The sequence below is a fragment of the Cuculus canorus genome, chromosome 1, assembly GCF_017976375.1.
Source record: "Cuculus canorus isolate bCucCan1 chromosome 1, bCucCan1.pri, whole genome shotgun sequence".
Classification (NCBI taxonomy): domain Eukaryota; kingdom Metazoa; phylum Chordata; class Aves; order Cuculiformes; family Cuculidae; genus Cuculus; species Cuculus canorus.
In genome coordinates this window covers 165,701,931-165,722,385 of record NC_071401.1, presented here as the reverse complement: position 1 = coordinate 165,722,385, position 20,455 = coordinate 165,701,931, and the positions used below count along the sequence as shown (strand labels likewise).

At 37.6% G+C, this 20,455-nt stretch overlaps 1 protein-coding gene across 3 annotated transcripts in view; it reads left to right on the top strand.

The window, feature by feature from the left end:
* MGAT4C (MGAT4 family member C) overlaps window positions 1–20,455 on the top strand; it is a 360,468-nt gene that overhangs the window by 299,008 nt on the left and 41,005 nt on the right. For 2 of the 3 annotated variants that reach the window (XM_054057038.1, XM_054057037.1), the window contains one exon: window positions 20,126–20,254. The gene's annotated coding sequence lies outside the window, so the exon portion shown is untranslated. Of the gene's footprint in view, window positions 1–13,300; window positions 13,497–20,125; window positions 20,255–20,455 lie in introns of all 3 variants that reach the window. The other variant, XM_054057036.1, reaches the window with a different exon arrangement.

The window sequence follows — 20,455 nt, the reverse complement described above, 5'->3', positions numbered from 1 at the left end:
CATTTACTATTCTGCTTTTTGGAAAACAATCATCAGTGGAGTCAGAAACATACATGAGGTTTTCCAGACAATACTTGCACATTTGAATAATATGTTATTAAAGCTGTTATATTTCCCTGAATGCTTCCTAGAAAATGGATTTGCTCACACCTATTGTTTTTTGAAATCCAGGGAAAGAAAAGAGTAAAGAAAATTTAGGCTCTATTTTTCAGCCTAGAGAACTTAGGCTTTCATTGTTGAGATAGAATGACTGCACATTAATATATCCTCTTTACCAGTCAAGTGTGAGCCCACATTCCGTTATATGCAGAGCTCCAAACCATTTCAGAGCGAGGGAAGATTGTCAGGGCCTTAATGCCAGCATCAATCCTCTTTCAGGTGTAATGGCTGTATCAGGCCTAAGCAAAGCCAGCTGCGTTACAGCCCAATACATCAGCAGACATTTTCAGTTTAGAATTTGCAGAGAACAGCCTGGAGACTTGTACTGGGCATAAATGACAAAGACTGGGCAGTGAAGGCTGAAGGGAACTAGCACAACGTGTGGCAAGAAGAAGGGAAGAAGATACAGTTTACATCTTCTATATTACCCAATACATTTACAAGAAAGGCCGGAGGGAGGATCCAGGAAACTACAAGACTGTCAGTCTGACCTCGGTGCCAGGGAAGGTCATGGAGCAAGTCATCTTGAGTCCTATCACACAGCACACACAAGACAACCCGGTGATAAGTCAGCATGGGTTTATGCAAGGCAGGTCCTGCCAAACTAACCACATCTCCTTTTATGACAAGGTGACCCACTTAATGGATGAAGGAAAGACTGTGGACATAAAATCCCTGGACTTTAGTAAAGCCTTTGGAACTGTTTCTCACACAATTCTGCTTGACAAACTGGCTGCCATTGGCCTGGACAGGCATACCCTCTGCTGGGTGAACACTGGCCAGCCAGGTGGGCCCAAAGAGTCATGGTAAAAGAAGTTACATCAAGTTGGAGGCTAGTCACAAGTAGGTGTTCCCCAGGGCTTAATTCTAGGTTCATTTCTATTCAATACCTTTATTGATGATCTAGATAAAGAGGTATAGTGTACCCTTAGTAAGTTCACAGATTAACTCCTCCCACTGTAGGGGAAGATCAGGTTCGTGACCACCTCAGGAAGTTAAACATAAATAAGTCTATGGGACCTGATGAGATGCACCCCAGAGTCCTGAGGGATTTGGCTGATGTGATTGCTAAGTCACTCTCAGAATCACAGAATCACAGAATCACAAGGTTGGAAAGGACCCATTGGATCATCGAGTCCAACCATTCCTAACACTCCCTAAACCATGTCCCTCAGCACTTCATCCACCCGTTCCTTAAACACCTCCAGGGAAGGCGACTCGACCACCTCCTTGGGCAGCCTCTGCCAGTACCCAATGACTCTTACTGTGAAGAATTTTTTTCTGATATCCAACCTGAACCTCCCCTGACGGAGCTTCAGGCCATTCCCTCTTGTCCTGTCCTCTGTCACTTGGGAGAAGAGGCCAGCTCCCTCCTCTCCACAACCTCCTTTCAGGTAGTTGTAGAGAGTAATAAGGTCTCCCCTCAGCCTCCTCTTCTCCAGGCTAAACAACCCCAGCTCTCTCAGCCGCTCCTCGTAAGACTTGTTCTCCAGCCCCCTCACCAGCTTTGTTGCTCTTCTAATGATATTCTCTCCATGATATTTGAAAAGTCATGGCAGTCAAGAGAAGTCCCTGGTGACTGGAAGAAGGGTAACATGGTGCCCATTTTTAAAAACAGTAGAAAAGATGTCCCTGGGAACTATGGATCGGTCAGCCTCACCTCTGTGCCTGGGAAGATCATGGAACAGATCCTCCTAGAAGCTATGCTGAGGCACTTGGAGGACATGGAGGTGGTTAATGGCAGCCAGCATGACTTCACCAAGGGCAAGGGCTGTCTGACCAACCTAGTTGGTTTCTATGATGAGGTAACCACATCAGTAAACACAGGAACTAATCTGTCTGGATTTCTGTGAAGCTTTTGACACCATCCCCCACAACATCCTTCTCTCTAAATTGGAGAGATATGGATTTGATGGGTGGACTGTTTGGTGGATAAGAAATTGGTTGAATGGTCGTATTCAGAGAGTAGTGGTCAAGAGAGTTCGGTGTCCAGATGGAGATCTGTGACAAGTGGTGTTCCTCAGGGGTCTGTACTAGGACCAGTGCTGTTTAATATCTTCATCAATGATATAGACAGTGAGATCGAGTGCATCCTCTACAAGCTGAGGTGCTGACATCAAGCTGAGTAATGCAGTTGCCACAGTGGAAGGATAAGATATCATCCAGAGGGACCTGGACAAGATGGAGAAATGAGCCTGTGTCTTATGAAGTTCAACAAGGCCAAATGTAAGGTCCTACACCTGAGTAGGGGCAATCCATGGTTTCAGTACAAGATTGGGGGTGATGTGATTGAGAGCAGCCCTGAAGAGAAGGACTTCAGGGTGCTGGTTGATGAGGAGCTTGACATGAGCCGGCAATGCATACTTGCAGCCCAGAAGGCCAACCATATCCTGGACTACATGAAAAGAAGCGTGGCCAGCAGGCTGAGGGAAGTGATTTTCTCCTTCTACTCACATGGAGAACCCACATAACGTTCAGTTATGGAACCTTCAACATAAGAAGGATATGGAACTGCTAGAATGGGTCTGGAGGAAGGCTACAAAGGTGATCAGAGGGCTGGAGCACCTCCCATATGAAGACAAGCTGAGAGATTTGGGCTTGTTCAGCCTGGAGAAGAGAAGGCTCTGAGGAGATCTTACAGCAACCTTCCAGTACCTGAAGGGGGCCTACAAGAAAGCTGGGGAGGGACTTTTTACAAAGGCACATAGTGACACGACTAAGGGCAACGGCTATAAAATGAAGAGGAGCAGATTTAGACTGGACACAAGGAATTTCTTCACCATGAGAGTGGTGAGGCACTGGCACAGGTTGCCCAGGGAAGCTGTGGATGCCCCATCCCTGGAAGTGTTCAAGGCCATATTGGATGGGGCCTTGAGCAGCCTGATCTAGTGGGTTCAAGGCCAGGTTGGATGGGCCTGCCCATGGCACAGGGATTGGAATTATATGATCTTTAAGGTCTTTTCCAACCCAAACCATAGTATTACTCTGTGGCGGAAGTGTCAACCTTCTTGGGGATAGGGAGGCTCTACAAAGGGATCTGAACAAGCTGGACCAGTTGGCTGAGACCAGTGGTATGAGGTTTAACAAAGCCAAGTGCCGAGTCCTGCACTCGGGACAAAACGGCCTCCTGAAGCACTGCAGGCTTAGGGAAGATTGGCTGGAAAGCTGCCTGGCAGAGAAGGACCTGGGGGTGTTGTTGACAGCTGACTGAATATGAGCCAGCAGCGTGCCTGGCAATAGAACCTGGGTCTGTATCAGAAACAATGTGGCCAGCAGGACCAGGGAAGTGGTTGTGCAGCTGTATTCAGCATTGGTGAGGCCACACCTTGAATACTGTGTTCAGTGTTGAGCCTCTCACTATAAGACACAGAGGTGCTGAAGTGTGTCCAGAGAAGAACAACGAAGCTGGTGGAGGGGCTGGAGTACGAGTGTTGTGAGGAACAGTTAAGGGAACTGGGGTTGTTTAGCCTGGAGAAAAGGAGGCTGAGGGAAAACATTATCATTGTCTACAACTACCTGAAAGAAGGTTGTAGCAAGGTGGGTGTTGGTCTCTTGTCCCTAGTGATAGGCAATAGGACAAGAGGAAATGGCCTCAAGCTGCACAAGAGGTTATTCAGATTAGACATCAGAGAAAGTTTCTTCACTGAAAGGGTTATTAGGCACTGGAACTGGCTGCCCAGGAAGGTGGTTGAGTCACTGTCCCTGGAGGTATTTAAAAGACAGGTAGATGAAGTGCTCAGGGATACGGTTTATGGTTTAGTGGTGGACAGGTAGAGTTGGACTCAATGATCTCAAAGGTCTTTTCCAATCAAGTGATTCTATTAATCTACGATAAGTCAATCGTTAAAAGATAATGTTAATTGGCTATAAATTAAATTAAGTGAAATTTCCAAAATCAAGATTTTTTTAGCCAGCCAGAAATCTGTGAGGTCATATTGCATTTAGGCCAAATCAAAAAAGGCAAGTGGAAAAAAGCATGATCTTGAGACTTGACGTGCTTAAGCCTGGCTCTATTGTTCTTTGGCAATGTAGTTAGAGCTCTAGTATTCTATAGCCGTGCCACATAAGTAATCAGAGACAAGCATAATTAATTATTGATTAGTAGTCATGCAAATATTCAGTGGTGTTTGTCCTCCTGAATGGTTATCAAAGAGAAAATTATAATACATCTCAGAAGAATTGCAGTTTTCACTAGCTTCTGAGGAAAGCACAGCATGAAGTTTAATGCTAAGCCACATAGTATTTATGAATGCATTTTCTACCCTGCTTCCATGAGCATTTGTGGTGCTGTTCATCAGCTCTTATGAGATGTTTATACCAGCTAACAGCAGTAATGCTAACACTGACAGGTTCCTTTTAAATACCTCCACGGATAGTGACCCAAACACTTCCCTGGGCAGCCTGTGCCAGTACTTGAAAACCCTTTTCATGAAGTTTTTCTTTATTTCCACTCTGAACATTCCCTGGCACAACTTGAGGCCTTAACGCCGAGATGCTGAGGCCAGATCCTGAGATGTGATAGTATCAGTGACTACTGACGCTCATTATTAAATGAAACATCACCTTTTCAGGAAGGATGTTTTTAAATGTTCTACTATATTCATAACTGGCTTTCTTCTCCTATGTTATTCGAGATCTTGGATCTATAAACTGTAAAATACAATGAAGGCCCTGCTCTGAGCTCTTTCTTTAATTGGTTCTATTATAGTGATATAAATAAATCTGTAGCATTATTTTTCCCTCATGCAAAATCTTGTTTTTGATAGGTTATCATTGCCTTTTTTACTTTGCAGTAAATGTAAAAACAAATATTTACTTTCCTTACTTCAATTAACTCAGCATTGCTTGAAGTAGTATTAAAACACCCATTTCCTTGTCTCTTCAGATGTGATTGGATTTTAGTGGTCCATTACATGGTCCTATACAGATGAAAAATGTTATTATTTCAGCTGAATTTATAACGTGATCCAAATATTTTTGGAATAATAAAAATAAATTTAATGAAGACTGAGATTTTTCTAAACCACTTACTACCATTGAAAAACTGTCTAATACTATTTCTAATTCAGTGTTCATTTAATGTTAAGGTGTATGAAAACTAAGAAAAATGTTAAAAGATCCCAATCATTTGCTTTGACTATTGATTTTATCAGCAATTTTATGTGCTCAGCATGAAGAATTTAAATGAAGGCTGTTGATTGTCTTCATATGCTTGTTTTTGAATGGGTATACTGGGTTAAAACTGAACCATATTATGTTTAACGGTTCAGGAACTGGCTGGTCTAGGCTAATGTTCTGCAGAACCTTTTCTTCTTTTGCTGATAACTCTAATTCAAGCTAGATGGCTAAACATCACTGCTAACCAATAAGTCTCTTTTACAAAATTAAATTAAATTAAGGTCCTACCCTAGCTTCCGATAAGGCATACTCAAATGGGACATTATCAAGACGGAAGCAAAGATTGAGCAGATGAAGCAACCACACTACTCCACTAATTCTATAGTTTGTTCCTGTTTCATGATTGAAACAAATGTGCATTACACTTAAAAAAAAACATGCTTATCCTCATGGGAATCACTTAGCCTTCCTATCTGCAGCAAAATATGTTGCTTCTTGTTCACAAATTATGGAATTAAAGAGCAGCTCAGTGTTCCCTCAGGATAAACAGAAACAAAATAACTTGTGACTATACCACTATCATACTAGTTTTGTCCCAGGGGCCAAGTTGAGAGTGAATAGGCAGGCAGTTGAGGTATTTCCTAATTTTTGGCTACTTGACTTTCAGCACTGTTACTGATCTTTTAATGTAATTTTGTTTGCAATAGCAAGAAATTGGATTAGTTTACTTGCCTGTGTGTCTATTAGCTGTCTTTTAGAAGCAGAGAATCTAATCAAACCAGGAGAACTTTTATTTGTTTTTCCTCTTGTTTTTCTCTCTAGAGTGCTGTAGCATTCTTGTTTCTTTTATAAGTTTGTCAATCATTCTCCTCAGGGTCCTTTACCTTTCTTGTGGTATCGGTATTCGGTTTGCTCAAAATTAAAGTCTTTTTTTATCATCACTTGTCCACTACTTCTTCTCAGTTCCAAGTAGAGAAGTCATTATTTTGTAGAGACTTATCTTCCATTTCTTTCCCTGAGTACTGAAGGTTGAGTTGAGGTCATTGGCCATACCAGAATTATCATGTCAAGCTTACATTCCAATTCTTATTTCAAGTATTATTTCAATTTTTACTGAGTGTTTTAGTGAAATTACACTACTACAGTTTTCTTGGATTAAATCTCCCTACTTCTTTAACAGCTGTTATATAAAACAAATAACACTGAAGCTACAGTAACTTGAAAAAAGGAAAGTAAATACTGCAAGATGTGGTAAAAAGCATCATATATTTCTAAAACTGATATAACTATACATATATATGTACATATCATACATTTATGGTCCACTGCTAAACCACACACAGAATCACAGAACTGTTTAGGTGGGAGAAGACCTTTAAGATCATCAAGTCCAGTGGTAGGTAAACGTAATGCTGCCAGATCCCTTACTAAACCTTGTCCTTAAGTGCCACATCTACACAAACTTTAAATACATCCAGAGATGATGACTCAACCACCTCTCTGGACAGCCCATTCCAATTCTTGATGATCTTTGAGGTGTAGAATTTTTTCCTAATACCTAGTCTAAACCTACCCTGGCACAACTTGAGGCCATTTCCTCTCAAATGTATTCTTGTTCTGATCCAACGCTAACCAAACCTTGCATTTGGGACTCTATTGTATCATATTTTTTAAGAAAAACCCGCACTGATATTTAATATGGTTAATCTTTCATGTTACAGATATTTTTCAAACTTTTTTTTGTGCAATTGACAAAATGTTATGATTTGACTTCTGTGGTTGGAAAGTGACATACCTTCTTGATGTAGTGCTTTCCTTTTCTCTTGTGATACTTTGTTCAGATTTAGTGGAGTTTCTATAGTATTAGAAATAACCTTTTTACTGCTTTCTCGCCTGTATTCCTTCAAGATACATCGCCAGAACCATTGTATGCTCCCATGTGAAGTTAGAGTCTGCCAGATCATGGAGACACAGTGCAGGTCTGCAAGGCCTTTTGTGTGAAGATGAGGTAGAAACAAATCCTTCTCCCCCAATAGAGCCTCATGGAATTGAACTCCTCCCAGCCTGTAGGACGCTGACAGATAAAAAAGCATTCCAGATTTATCTATTTCAAAACAACTTTCAGACATCATGCAGGTGAGAGGTTATCAGACTTTATTGGTAGGGATGCAGGGAATAAGGGTATCTTCATCAGTAAAACCTGGACAGCTACATGTCCTCAAAACTGTCTTTGTTATGTAGAAATTAGCTAGGGAGTACAGCCTGTGTATAGGGCAAAGTTACAACAAATGCAGTACTTAGAGGAAAAAAAAAATCTTTCACAATAAGATTATTTTTGTTGTTATTCTATGCATTGATTCAGTAAGCTAGCTAAAATAGCCCAAGGAAACAATACCAGCACAAACAAATGGATAACAGCACAGTCCCTGTACATATCTTAGAGGAATTTCATTTTGTATTCTCCAGACATAACATACAGTAAATGTTTCTGTGAGCCACATTGTTTTCACAAACTAGACTATTCAGGATGGTTGTCCAAGAGCATAACCACAGATGGTGATGGCTGAATTATGTAAGGCTGTTTTGTCTTATTGGTAATTTCCAACTGAGATTTTAAAAAAGCTTTTATTTGGAGGGTTTTTTTTGTTGAATTACATTAATATTTCATAAGAAAGACAAAATGTACAGAGGAGTTTGATAGTGTTAGTCCTCTAAAACTACTGAATAAAGCAGAGTATGTTTCATTGTTCTTGGTAAGAAGTCTGGACAATTATATATTGATGCATTGCATTATGGATCATTAACTAAATTCTTCTGATACAGTAGTTACAATAGACTAAAAATTTATTTGAAGATTGTTCAACACAGCATATTTCTCATAAAACATTAACTTTGAAAGCACTGAAAACTGAGGGGTTTTAAGTTGCATTATGTTCTCTCTTTTTACTGTGTGTACGTGTAAACACATACATGTAATACATATGCATATGCAATTCATACGTACATGTTTAATTGCACCAGAATTAAATTTCAAAACAAATTAAAAATGAAAATTATTTTGAAAGAAAGTAAAAATTAAAAAGAATAAGCAATTTTTTTTTTTTTTGCTTTAGAAAAATAAGCAGCAACCTAATCTCTCTGATGTGTGTCAGTTAGGTTATGGTCTAGGAATTCACCCTGTAACTTTAAAGCATAGTGACCCTTTCTTTTTCTGTAGACATGTTTCTATAGACTTGAAAATTCAATACTTCTTTCCCCCTTATGTGCCTGAAAGGGCTCTTAAGTGTTTAAGGGTCTTTTCTCAAAATATTGTCACCAAATTGTTTTTGAAGACCTGTATTATGCTCAGAAATAGTGTTGAAAACCTGAGGGTTACAGTAAGAGTCTGTGTCCCCTCTATTCCACAAATAATTCTGCTAAGGGTCTTAGGGCTTCTGCTTGCTTGCAGAGATCTCCCCCCTGCTTTACATCTGATAACAGTAACTCCCCAACAACAGGATTTAATGAAGACAAAAAGATCAAATTTGGAAGGTGGTGGCAGGTGAAGAAGGGATGTTTCCTAAAGATATAAGAGTTGTGGGCAACTTTGTTTGTCTTTCTTCTGTAATTTGAGATGCAGCTGACTCCCTGATAACATCTGAGAGTCTTCTCTACTAAATCCATCCAGAGATGTAGCGTGCCGACCAGTGCCTTTGGTCTCCCCTATTTCTTTTCAAGGAAATGTATATTCACATCTCGTGAACTTTTGCTCTGTAGATATAAGTTTTCTGTAAGACAGGAGGAAAGTTTTCTGACCTACAGTGAGTGGAGGACTGTGAAGTAGTTTGTGGACTCTTTTGGATATTATGTCTGCTATACATTGTAAAGCATTAGGTCAACAACCCAGTTGATTTCTTTAAAACCTTGGTTACCCTGGAACTGGGAAGCGGAGTAAAATGTCTTGACCAAGCTGACACAGCTGATCTCTAGGCGATAACTACTGCAGTTTTCCTGAGTTACCTATCACCTCTGATATTTTACTGGTTTGCTATTGAAAGATTACCTACCTCATGAAAATATTCAGGTTTTAAGAGTCAAATATATTTTCCTTAATGGTAGCATAAGGATGTATAAAAATTACATCTCCTCCTTTCCCTTATGGAAACCAATTAATAAGCCTTTGATTTTTTACTGCTTAAGACTACAAAACTCTAGGTTATATCAACATCTTTTCCATCAATTATTAAGTTTCTGGCTTTTCAACTGAAGCAGATGGTGGTCTACTGTATAGTCCTAAAATCAAAATTTGTGGTGTTTGTAAAAGTGCTTACAGAAAAAGCAATATATTTGAGTGATTTTCACAAACAATGAGATAGCATTTCTCTTACAATTTACGTCAACCATAGCATTAATTTCATTAGTTTTCTGCATTTAATAATGCATTGTTAAATTACCCCACAGTAGTAGTGAGTTCTATCTATAATCAACAAACATTTAGCATTTTTACTTTCTAAATATATCAATATACATACATTTCCTAGAAATCAGAAAACCAATGTAGGTCATTATGCAGTTCACTGAGAGTCTTTTGGGAACTGCAGGACTCTACATGGCTCTCATTAAGTGAAATATCTGTAAAAATAATAGATTATTTTGTAGGCTGATTAAGAATCTGGTATAAATTAACACTTTAATATTTGACCTAATATGAATTGATATAAATATAAACTATATAGATCAGGATTAATAGATTTTCCAAGCTTGTCTGAAACTAAACTTGAAAGTACTCTAAAGAAATATTTTAGTGAAAAAAAGGATACCGCCTCTCTGTCCCTCTGAGACCTAGTTTTCAAGGATTGAATGTAAATATTTGTCAGCGAGAAATACATGCATGCCACACTCTAACAACTCTCCACATCTAGACAAGAAAGACAATATGGCAACGGGTTGCACTATGGCGTACTTGTTTGTTGTCAGCATAAACTGGGCAAATTACTGACTGCCAGAACTGAGGACATTTCCAAACTGTGAAAAACTCCTCCAGCCCTAAGTGTCTGTCAAAGTAAAAAAGTAAATAAAGGTAATAAAAGTATGAAAGATAATTGCATCTGGCATATCATCAGACTCCTCACTCAGAAATTTCCATGCTAAATACGTAGTCTGATTTCCTAAGAAAACAAATATGCCACAAGAGCCTTATAAACAAAGTCACTAATTTTAAGACTAAAAATGATGATAATTCTGGTAAATGGTTAATTCCATGCTCTTAAGAAATCAGAGGGTAATAAATTTTTGGGGTAATGAGTCAAAGATTTATGAACTACCTTAGCTGTTATTCCTTCAAAACCCATTGCTCATTCAGAACTTTGAGGTATATAGTCATATACATGGTCATATAACCAAAGCAAACTAAGAGTTTTAGTATCAAGTGTATTTTGAACACTCCAAATTGCTCTTACACTTCCTTTTGAAACCCTTCCAATTTTTAATGGTCTTCTTGAGTTATTTCTACTTGAAAGACATTAGTCTTTCCATTAATAATACTACATTGTATGTAATGCTAGCTCAGTTTTTACTGGATGCCTGCTTCAATGCATTTGTGTTTGTACAATGATTTTGTTCACTCATATAGTATAGTCAGATGTGATTCTGTAACCAGACTATGGAAATTCACTTTTATTTGGACATCTTTCAGTCTCCCTTTAAGTTCCTGGTTTTCCACCACTGAAGTCCCCATGTTCTTTATTGTAAATGTGATTTACACACTTTATTGAAAAATATACAGCCTGCATTTTCCAGTCTTAAAAGACACAAATAATTACTATTTAAACAACTGAGATAAAGTTTATTTTCATTTTCTCATCTTCCTTCCACTAATCCAATAGTTAATCTAAGACAAACACCGTAAAACGCAGCAGAAATGGCTTAAGACTGAAAGAAATAAACAGAAAATCGTTATTTATTAATGTAGGTCTTATGCTTACATAGTTGTCATATTTGCCAGTCCCTCTTACTGATCTTATACAAAATAATAGTTCTGGTTATTCCAAGTTAGAACATGCTAAGTCACTAGAGGCAGTTTTAGCTTAATTAAACTGTTGATTCCTTTGTCAAATATGTATTCTGAAAATTGAAGTCTTTCGAAAATGTTTTATATTGATAACTTCTTCCTGGATACCACAATGACTACTTTTTCTTACTGCACCATGAAGCACACATTTATCCTGAAAAGGCAGTTTTCCACAACTAGCCTGTGAGCTTCAGAATGAATCAGAGTATGAAACACAGAGTGGCTCTTGCCAGTTCTTGTTCTTGCTCATGATAATATCTCCTACTCAGGAGTCTTGTTGACAATGAGATTCATGATACACTTATATATTAGTGATTACACTTATATATTAGTGATGTCAGAGCACTGCTGTGAAGATATTTCTGGAGCAGCAGCTGGCTTTATTGTTTGTCCTAGTGACAGGTTTTCTAATGAACCTGCAGGCTTGGAGTCCTTTTCAGCTGTGATTGTAGTTCTGAATTCATTGATGTTAAGACAGCAGTGACAGTGTTTTCCTGTGCCCTGGGCAAAGGACTGGCCTACACCATGCCTGTTTCACTGCCTGTAGATCACAGCCTAACCTCCAGGTTCATGGCTGTGCACAGCAGGAGCTGGCTGGTGGTTACACGTTCCTTCACATCTCAGCAACTCGTATTCTATCTGGTGTTCAGATATCGTTCCAGAAGTACAGAGGTATCCCGAAGATCTTTATGAGTGCCATATAATTCCAAGTAATGTGTTTTGGAGCATATTAAGTACAGCTTTGTGCTGCTCATTGTGGTGCATGATGTACCTAGAGACATGAGGATCAAGGTAATCATCTGTTCCATATTCCACACTTCTGCTTCCTGGGTTCTGAGATGGAGCTATGAATTACAGTACTCTCATGAGACAGGGGGTAGAGAGCTTTGGACTGCCTGACTGCCAGAGCATTTAGAAAGTGTCTCCATTGTCCACGAGTATAAGGTTTAGTTTCAGCTCTGAGGTCTCAGTTACTCTCACCCTGGGTCTTGCGATTCATCCATTGACCTCCAGAGAAGACACTATTCAGGCGGAAGGAAGGGCCATGCCGCCTAACATCTGGAGATTTAGCATCTCTAGCACCTGGCAGTAATTGACACCTAGTTATTGTTTGCATCATTGTAAATATGAGAAAGCGATACAAACAAATGTATTATTTGTACTATTATTTTAGTACAAACTCGACAGTGCTATTCTGGTTCAGGTGTCAGGCCCACTAGAGGACTATGAAACTGCAGCTGAAAGAACTCTTTCTCTCTTCTGCGAGGTTCTGGATGCACAAAGGAGTAGAGGTGACTCAGGATGATACCCAGAGTGCCAGTATTCTCCATTTCAAGAGGTTTAGACTGGACATATATACCTGCTTTCTTGGGATGAAACAGATAAAGAAGACTAGAGAAGATGTTAAATATTTTAATTTTGCTAGAATACTTAAATACCCCAGTGTGCTTTCCTCAAGCTATCTGCTGGTGTAGGGTTCTGTGAGGTGTTGGGTGTGCAGGGCTCTGAAAGCAAGAAAAGAGCAAAGGGAGGCTACTGAGCTTCCCATTCAGGAAAAGAGAAATTTGTGCTACAAATTTATTTCTGTTACCTTACAAACTGGGGGATCTCTGAAACAGCATCCAAGCAGAGGAAGCGCAAGAAGGAATGCAGGCAACATGGAGCTCAGTCCTTGCTAGAAAATGTGTGTGCAAGTCTGTTGTTTTGTCTGTATTTATTAGGGAAATAGCATAGTAGTTTTCTACCATGCTTTTATCTTTCTCACAGTGGGGCAGGAATCTCAAGCATGTTTTCTAAGATGGCTCTGGGTTTATCAGAGGCCCATGTTACCTAAACACAAAACTTCTTCTGGTCGAGTGCACAAGACTAAAGAATGATTAGCATTATTTGTGTTGTTTTCTGCATATAATTTGCAAGGTCACTTGAGCATATTTTATGATTTCTCCTCGCCAATCTTCTATTATATTCCCACAGACTGCAAAACTGAGAAAGGATGACTGCCCTGTGTGACCACATTGAGTATCTTCCAGCAAGTCGTTCAGTGTCTTTGCTGTTTGCCAGCTCCTCTTCTCCTCTGCGTGTCTCATTCTTCTGTATTGCACTGTATACACTGTCCTTTGTCTGTAGAGCTCTTCCATCTCTGCAGTGCTAATGGCGCGTCATATGCAAGGTGAGCAATGAGTGAACAATTCCCTATGTAACACGGGACCGTGTACTAGTCCCATAGAGCACTGTTGGCAGTGTCTGATGCAAAGTCTCCAGCTAAGTGGATTTCTGCAAAGCACAGTGTCCTTTGACAGGCCTTTCACTAGGGACAGAGATGCCTCTCCATCCTCTGTTTTATACAAAGTGACTGAGAGGGAACACTCGCTGAGATAGCAGCAGTACTAATCAAAGTGTCTGATATTCCACGCGGATCTAACTTATGGGCAAAGACCAGTTTTCTAGTCTTTCTGGAGAAACTAATAACTACAGCTATGAGGAAGGGAGCGTAGTGCAAGGATGCCTGTCAGGACATGGAAGGAAAGAATTTGTTGCAAATGAGACATATAAGAGATCTAGTGAGTGATTCCTTTGAGGTAGATAGTTTGGTATCTCTCTTGGGATGTGGAGTGGGGAGAATACATGTCTTTAGAAGTGAACTGAATTGCCTATAAACAGAGTTTCAGAAAAATGCTTTTATTTGAAACCTAATGAAGCATTAAAAAGTAGCCAGTTCCAACTTCACATTTTGCAGAATATATTACTTTGCCAAGTCATTCATGAAATGACCAGTTTGTTCAGATAAGAAAAACCTGCATTTTTTCAAATGCAGTCACAGTTCAAGAGTTTAACAGAAAGTCTAAGAGAACACAAAGAATATAATAGCTTTATTTTCATTCTGCAGTGATAATGTAAAAATTGGTCATTTTCTCATAAAAAAATCAGTTGTCAAAGCACCTAATGTTTATACATGAATGAATTTTAGGCAAATAGGTCTACCGATTATAAGGCTTTATTTCTTTCGCTCGTCTCTGAAAACCAAAATTGCTTTAAAAATCTATTATAAGATCTTTTTTGTCTCTCTTTCAACAAAAACTACAACACATATGCTCTCAACACATATTCTAGAGACTGATGAAATACTAAAAAGGAAGTCATTAGACTTTTATATGAGTTATATTACATTCTTAGTAATATCTTTACAGATTTCTAATGTCATATCTTTAATCATCTTATGATTCCATAATCATATCTTTACAGATTTCTAATGATCTACTCAAGTCAATAAGTTGAAAGAGCACTTTCCATTTCTATAATTTCAGTTCAAAATTCTTTATGCACTATTACTGAAAAGGTTTTGGTCTATTTCAACAGTATATCATAAATATACCACTAAGTAAAGCATAAAACTAAATCATTCTTATAGTGTCACCATATAAGCACATCACTGTGTTTAAAATTCTAACATGTATTATGCTATTCTTGTTCTGTTAATGGTTTTGATTGTCTTTCTTGACAAAATTATTTTCACCTTTATTTATATAAAGACTGTAAATAAAGAAATCATAAAATGAATATATATTGAAAAAGGAAGCTCTTCTTTAAGTGCTAATATTCAGTAAAGGGCTTTTCAGTGACATTTTATGAATGTAAATACTTTAGATATTTTCACTTCCATTGACCTGACAGAGAGCTTTTCTTTAAGAACCAAACTGAAAATATTACATCTCCTTTACAGCCACAATTTAATGAAAAATAATTTCAATCATTCATTAGCATAAAATTGATCTGTCTTCACGTACATAAATACCATGAGGATTGAGATGTATCTGAATTATTCTATACTTTTTTCTTTCACATAGAATTATTTCTAGGATTAATTACTGTCATATCTGAATAGATATCTGCAATGCTATCAAATAGGAAAAGTATATCACTGTGTAAGGGTAGAATATGCAACTAGTCCACTCTGTCATTACATGTTTAAAATAAATGTCATAGTATGAATAGTCTAAACTTCTTCCAGGCTGGATAAAAATTTGCCTTTTTTTCCCTTAGTGGTAAGTTAGCAGTCAAAAGCAACACCATAAATTGACAGAGAATTTTCAGTTCTCAGAAAAACCTGGTCAGAAGCTCTTACAAAATTCTAAAACATCTTGGCTAATAATCTTGATCTGTTTCATATATATTCACTTCATTTTATAATTTTGCTGCAAAGTGATCTGACAGAGCAGAGTTAGGGAGAATATGAATAACAAATGTGTACCATTTAAAGAAAATAACTAAGGCTCAATGATTTTAAACACTATGTTTCGAGATTTTTTTTTTTCATGGCAGTGAGGCTGGTTTCCAACTGAAATTAATACTGCTTTTCCACTCTATAATAGAAGAAAATTTCAGTAAAAATATAACATTTGTGTGATTCAGGTAACAAAGAGTGGTACTTCTAACAGTGTTCACTGTGTAATTGTGGATAAATATTCATGAACTTATATTTTTGCATCTGTAGTGGAGTGTGGCTGGTGGTCATAGTGCTAGTGGAATTTAAAAAAAAAAAAAAAAAGAAAAAAAGGAAAAAAGCTCTGGTAATTCACCACTATTAACTTTAAATGAGTTTCTCTTTTCTCTCTTCCTTCCCCCAGCCATTCTTTTAGGTAGGCACAGATATTTAGGAAACTGAAAATTTTGTTAGATATCATTTTAATCCATTGGATACCCTCCATTACTGTGGACTGAAGTTTTGTTGTTCTTTAGCCTTTTTTTACGGTATGTGTTGAAAAGGTGTTAAAATACATCTTATTTGCTATTTCATAAATGCTGATTGAAACTGTGTAGTATTTGGAGATTCCTACTTGATACAGTTCTATTTCGAATCAGTTTCAAATTTAGAGAGAGCATTACATTCAGGGGTGGGGGTGAGGGGGAGGAAAAAGGATTTCTACTGGACGAGTGTTTCTACATGGCTTCAATGGCCATGTAGACCTTTTCCCAGCACTAACTGTCCCCGTGTGAGTCAGTTACTTGAGTAGCTTTGTGGCATTACAGAACACTATAGCTGTTCACCTAGCTCTAACCATTGAATTTTACATAAAAATGATATAAATTTTTATTAAGCTTATGAAAAAATTGTCCTTCGGTAACGTTTAGGGGTTCAAATAATGAGTTTGACTTTGCAGGGTTTTCTGCTTCCCAGCAGCACCTGCACTCGCACCTCACTTCTCCGCTGCAACTTCTGGCATTTATACAAGGTTAGCACTGAAACACTTTGTCAATCTGCAGGGAGCAATCACTTCTCCTGGACCAGTAGATGGGAAACAGTATTTTAATCCAGAAATCTAGATACATTCTTCTGAATTATAGATACGTCAGCTTGTTTACTTTTTGCCTGAAACTAAGAAAAAAAAGGTGTGGCTTGATCTGAACACATATCTGAAAACCTTTACTACTCGAACACAGTATGCAGTAGCAATCATTAGAAATTCATCTTTCCAAGTGAGTAGCAGAGATGATTGAAAAGATCGAATGGCCATTGACAGACACTGACCATTTAGGAGGAAAGCTGTCCTTCTATAATGTGAAAATAGACAGTGGCTCTGTAAAAACTTTAGAATACTGAAGAATAACATTCAACAGGAAAAAAAAGAGGCAGTGTAGACAGGTTTTAAAAATTGTCTTTGCATGAAATTGGGAATACAGCCAAAGTTATTAAAAAAATCCAAATTTAGCTTTTAACGTCTTAGTAAATTTCAATGGTAAGTCATTCACATGCTTTCATTAGCAAGCATTTATTTATCCACAGACAAGGAAAAAACATTACTTAAAATTATGTTATGGGCAAATATTTAAGTCTAGAAAAATTACAGCTCATGTTAAATTAGTTCTTTAAATCTTTCAGGTAAAGCTTTAAATGCTGCAGCCCATTTTGCAGAAAGGGAAGTGTCTTAATTGCTGTGAAAAACAATCAAAGCTGATATCAGATGCCAAATTTTAAGAAATATGTCCTTTATATATATGTTATATTATATATGTATTATTTCGTTATTTTCCTAGACTTATACAGATTCATAGATTTAACTAGGCAAATTAAATTTAACATCTTTAACAATGGGTTTATAAATTTCTATGACAGTTGCCTTGTATCTGGAGAAAATCCGCCTCTTTACAGTTTAGAAACTCCCTTTGCTAAAAGAGATGAGTCTATATACAAATATTCCCTTCCATTCTCTGCATTCCCTTCTTAAATCCTTAGGAAACCCTGGAGATCCACACAGGGCAACAAGAGCATTGACTGTTCAAACTACAAAGATAGTCTGGCTTGGCACAGCATCCCTCACATACAGCAGAACTTTTCTCTAGAAATTGTATAGGTTCAATGAGTAGGCTTCAAAGCAACTGTCAGCATTCATTCCTGGCAGATGACTAATGGAGACGTGAATGGGCCTTGCTAGGTTTCAAGGTATTAAAGTATAAGCACTAGAATAATGTGGCACAGGGACAAGCTTGCCTGTCATCCATGATGACTATTGGAAAAAGGAAATCTGCTTGATGGTTACTATAAAGATTATAAAGAACATTGGTATGAGTTCTCTTTCAGTACAGTTCTAGAAAAACACCAGAATCTGTCCATCGTAAGACAGTGCCTTTAGTGCAAAGAAATCTGGGGACAATATTTTATGGATAGGCAACATATGAAAGTCTAAGCCATTCAAGAAGTAATTTTAAAATAATTTCCAGGTATGATTCTGAGTCACTTTATTCAATAGCTTATACAGATAAATGAAACGATCAGCCTCAACTTTTGATATGTGACTAGTGACAAATTAAGAAACATCGTGCACTCTTTACCTTCCTTTTCTTTGTTGATTAACATGAAAAAGGAAACTTGAGGAAAATACTTAAACTGAAGAACTGTTCCTGAGATGGCAGAAAAAGGTAATTTCAGTGGACCTGTGGCAGTTGGCATAAAACAAGTATTATGAACATGTTTCTCTTAGCCTTCTCCTAAATAAAGAGAGCTAGTATAATTTTAGGGAAATCCATTCTTCGATCAGCTTGATTTATATTCTTTTTCCTTTATCACAAGCAGAAACTCCTCAGTTAGAAGTCGTTTAGTTCTAGGACAAGTGCCAAGAGTTAGAATTGTTATTATCCTGGGTGGGTATTATTACCATATTGTGGAAGTAATGCAACATATAAATGTTAGACATCAGTCCTAATTTACATATTTATTTTTCAGTGCCTAGAGTTAGACTGCTGCAGCTCTTTTTTCAGCTTTTTTTTTTCCTCAGATGCACATGCATAGCCTCATGATAAACTGTTGGGAATGAAGCTATTGCTAGCCAACTCTGTAAGAATCTTTACCTCCCAAAAAAACACTTGGCCCTGAGATAGTTCTCATAGCTTTCATTGCCAAAAGCCTGAGGATGCATTTAATTTAGACAAGAGTTCTGCATTTCTGAATTATGTTACGATTCTTTTTTTCTTCTGCTGGCAGTTTGACATGCTCACTTTTGTATTATTATCATTATTATTATTGTTGTTGTTATTTTATTGCTATTGTTCTTGTTATTTTCATTATTGTCCTCTATAATTTAACAGCTATCTTTTTATAGCTATGTTGAGGCCCCCACTGTCTAAGTAAATATGTAATTCACCATAGTTTGTCTATAATAATAATAATAAAAATATATCATTTCAGCTTTTTTCTTTGCTATTTGTAAGGTTTTCTATCTTATCTACTCAGGCTTCATTATGCTCTGAAGACCAAAGGTTACTTAAGTATGTCGATGAATCACAAAAGCAATCTATCTGTCCCCACAAATTTTGTATTTAAGAGGTAACATTACAAAGGATTTTATGGCAAAGGACAGTCTGATCATTTGTTGGTACTGCATCCCTGTGCTGAGCTCATGACAACACAGGAAAGTTATGAAACTAAAGGTTTAGCTGAGACTGTAATTTCTAATTTTATCATAGGAAAAAATTCTTGTTTCGTTTTACCAATACAATTATAGTGGCATTAACGTGTAGGAAATCATAACTGGTAGAATTTAAGAGGTTAACAGTTGGTGAGAGATATTGAGCCCTTTCCACAGCTGAAGCAAGACCTGTTGGCTCATGATCCGAATCTCGGTATCCTGCCCTACGCTGTTCTGCCATGCCTTCCCCTTTCTTCTCCTCTCCTCTCCTCTGCTATTCTTCACTTTGCACTTTTACTTATTACTGCATTTTCCTCTGCTGTTCGTAGGACAGCTTCTAAGACAGTAAGAAATATGCTCTGACATCCATAGTGTGCTACTTACTGTAGTACTCTCCCCTTTATATAGATGCTTAATAATGCTTTCAGAATTAGGGTCATTGGACTTATTTTTGATGAAAACATGACTGATCTGTTGGAGGTTCACAGTCACATTTTCAGCTAGCTTTATTCATTCATGCCTTATTTAAGGCATCTAATTTAGAAGCCTACTTTTCCTAAGATTTTACTCTAGTTGTTGGAAAGAGATATCACATTTCAGACTCTGATTTACCTTCTTCCAGTCTTCTCCTTCCCAATTCTTGCTTCTTTCCAGATATCACAGTTAGACTAGTTTTGAAAATATGATATGAGGATGTGGTTTTACTTGAACATTGCTAATACAGAGTATTCATTATTAAATTCTAATATATAGAAGACTGAATATTGTTTACATTTTATTTGTATTACAGGTAATAAGGTGTTTTTCCCATTGGAGTAAACTCTTAGTAAGTACTGTAACCACTCCCAATAAAGCTGATGAGATTTCAAAAATTTTATTTTCATTTCTTGTCTTTCAGTTCTTGGCTTGGACCATCAAATGTTGAGGCATTCTCCTAGGAGTTTTAATTTCTTTCTTATGAGCTGTTGTGAGATGACTTTGCACTGAAGTTTTCAGTTCCTGCATCTGCTGGCACAAATGAAATGTTGTAAGTGATTTTATTAATTTTTCATATTTCATTTTCATATTTAATGTTATGTAACATAATGGCAGTTTTAGCTCTCTGCTGATGCCAGATATTATAGACCAAGCATTTCTGATTAGACTCTTGTTAAAGAAAAATCCACTAGAAAGGCAGTGCAGCACTGGAACAGGCTACTGAGGAAAGCTATGGAATGTCCTTGGAGAT